Raw genomic sequence first — 3,192 nt, 5'->3', positions numbered from 1 at the left:
TTTTTTTCAAAACCTTTTCAAAAATCAAATCTTTTTTATTTTTCTTTTATTTTTTTCGAAAATTTAAAAAAAATTGATTTTCAAAATCTTTTTCTTATTTTTATTTCATATTTTCAAAATTAATGCTAACAATTAATGTGATTGATTCAAAAATTTTAAGTTTGTTACTTGCCTAGTAAGAAAGGTTCAATCTTTAAATTTTAGAATCATATCTTTTTGTTTCTTGTTAGTCAAGTATTTAACTTTAATTTTAAAAATCAAATCTTTTTAAATTTCTTTTTCAAATCCTTTTCAAAATGATTTTCAATCATTTCTTTTTCAAAAATCAAATTTCAAAATCTTTTCTAACCTCTTATCTTTTCAAATTTGATTTTCAAATCTTTTTCAATTAACTACTTAATTTTTTGTTTAATTTTAAAAAAGTTTTCTATTCCAGTCATAACTTTTCTCTAAAATTTGAAAACTAAGTAAATTAATTACTATTTCTTATCTTTTTCAAATTTTATTTTGTTTCTCTTTCTAATTTTTGAATTATAATTGGTTTTTAAATAAAAACCAAAAAAATATTTTCCTTTTCTTTTTAGTTAAATTCGAACTCTTCCCACTCTCATCTCTTTCTATTTATTTATTTAATTACTAACACTTCTCTTCTTCTCATAATTCGAACCCCCTCTTCTTCTCTGTGTTCGAATTTTTCTCTTCTCATTCTTCTATTCTTCTCTTCTTCTAGTCACATAAAGGAATCTCTATATTGTGACATAGAAGATTCCATATTTTCTTTGTTCTCTTCTTTTTCATATGAGCAGGAACAGGGATAAAGACATTCTTATTGAAGCTGATCCTGAACCCGAAAGGACCCTTAAGAGGAAACTAAGAGAAGCTAAGGCACAACCCTCTGGAGAGGACCTGACAGAAATTTTCAAAAAAGAAGGAGACATGGCCGAACCCAATAACAATGGTGGAGATGCAAGGAAGATGCTTGGTGACTTTATTGCACCCTCTTCTAACTTCTATGGAAGAAGCATCTCAATTCCTGCCATTGGAGCAAATAACTTTGAGCTTAAGCCTCAATTAGTTTCTCCAATGCAACAGAATTCAAGTTTCATGGACTTCCATTGGAAGATCCTCATCAGTTCTTAGCTGAATTCTTACAAATCTGTGACATTGTCAAGACCAATGTAGTTGATCCCGAGGTCTATAGGCTTATGCTTTTCCCTTTTGCTATAAGGGACAGAGCTAGAACATGGTTGGATTCACAACCTAAGGAAAGTCTGAACTCTTGGAAAAAGCTGGTCAGTGCTTTCCTGGCCAAATTCTTTCCACCTCAAAAGATGAGCAAGCTTAGAGTGGAAATCTAAACCTTCAGACAGAAAGAAGGTGAGTCCCTCTATGAAACTTGGGAAAGATATAAGCAATTGATCAAAAGGTGTCCTACTGACATGCTTCCAGAATGGAGCATCATATGTATATTCTATGATGGTTTGTCTGAGTTGTCAAAAATATCATTGGACCTTTCTGCAGGAGGATCTCTTTATTTGAAAACCCCTGCAGAAGCTCAGGAACTCATTGAAATGGTTGCAAATAACCAGTTCATGTACACCTCTGAGAGGAATCCTGTGAACAATGGGACGCCTCTGAAGAAGGGAGTTTTTGAAATTGATACTCTGAATGCCATATTGGCTCAAAACAAAATATTGACTCAGCAAGTCAATATGATTTCTCAGAGTCTGAATAGATTGCAAGCTGCATCCAACAGTACTAAAGAAGCATCTTCTAAAGAAGAAGCTTATGATCCTGAGAACTCTGCAATGGCAGAGGTGAATTACATGGGAGAACCCTATGGAAACACCTATAATCCTTCATGGAGAAATCATCCTAATCTCTCATGGAAGGATCAACAGAAGCCTCAACAAGGCTTCAATAATAATGGTGGAAGAAATAGGTTTAGCAATAGCAAACCTTTTCCATCATCTTCTCAGCAACAGATAGTGAATTCTGAACAGAGCCATTCTGGCCTGGCAACCATAGTCTCTGATCTATCCAAGACCACACTAAGTTTCATGAATGAAACAAGATCTTCCATTAGAAATTTGGAGGCACAGGTGGGTCAGCTGAGTAAGAAGATTACTGAAACTCCTCCCAGTACTCTCCCAAGCAATACAGAAGAAAATCCCAAGAGAGAGTGCAAGGCCGTAACCATGACCAACATGGCCGAACCTAGTGAGAGTAAGGAGGACGTGAGTCCCAGTAAGAAAAGTCTCATGGGACATCCTCTGGACAGAAAGGAGTTTCCCTTTGAGGAACCAAAGGAATCTGAGGCTCATACAGAGACCATAGAGATTCCATTGAACTTCTTTCTGCCATTCATGAGCTCTGATGAATATTCTTTAATTGAAGAGGATGAAGACATCACTGAAGAGCAAGCTGCTAAATATCTAGGAGCAATCATTAAGCTGAATGCCAAGTAATTTGGTACTAAGACTTAGGAGGATGAACCCCCTTGTTCACCAATGAACTGAGTGCATTAATGAGGCAGACATTACCTCAGAAGAAACCGGATCCCGGAAAATTTTTCATACATTGTACCATAGGCACCATAATCTTTGAGAAGGCTCTGTGTGACCTAGGGTCAGGGAAAACTGGGAATCTTTGAGGTACAAGCTGCAAGAATCTCACTAGAGATGGCAGACAAAGCAATGAAACAGGCTTATGGACTAGTAGAGGACGTGCTAGTGAAGGTTGAAAGCCTTTACATCCCTGCTGATTTCATAATCCTAGACACTGGGAAGGATGAGGATGAATCGATCATCCTTGGCAGACCCTACCTAGCCACAGCAAAAGCTATGATTGATATTGACAGAGGAGAGTTGGTCCTTCAGTTGAATGAGGACTACCTTGTATTCAAGACTCAAGGTTCTCCTTCTGTAACCATGGAGAGGAAGCATGAAAAGCTTCTCTCAATACAGAGTCAAATAAAACCCTCACATTTAAACTCTAAGTTTGGTGTTAAGAGGCCCCAACCTTGCTCTGATTATCTGTGAGGCTCCATAAGAGCTCACTGTCAAGCTATTGACATTAAAGAAGTGCTTATTGGGAGGCAATCCAACGTTATTTAATTATATCTATTTATTTTCCATTGTTATTTTATGTTTTCTTTAGGTTGATGATCATGTGAAGTCACAAAAACAACTG

The 3,192-nt window shown here is 36.2% G+C and overlaps 1 non-coding gene across 1 annotated transcript; it reads right to left on the bottom strand.

Moving 5' to 3' along the window:
• Positions 1-1,337: 1,337 nt before the first annotated feature.
• LOC112724845 (small nucleolar RNA R71) lies at positions 1,338-1,445 on the bottom strand. Its single transcript, XR_003163989.1, has one exon. It is a non-coding gene; the product is annotated as a small nucleolar RNA R71 (small nucleolar RNA).
• Positions 1,446-3,192: the final 1,747 nt, after the last annotated feature.

The sequence above is a fragment of the Arachis hypogaea genome, chromosome 11 (genome assembly GCF_003086295.3).
Source record: "Arachis hypogaea cultivar Tifrunner chromosome 11, arahy.Tifrunner.gnm2.J5K5, whole genome shotgun sequence".
NCBI classification, from domain to species: domain Eukaryota; kingdom Viridiplantae; phylum Streptophyta; class Magnoliopsida; order Fabales; family Fabaceae; genus Arachis; species Arachis hypogaea.
The sequence above is the reverse complement of the archived record's forward strand: the minus strand, read 5'-3'. Positions and strand labels throughout refer to the sequence as shown.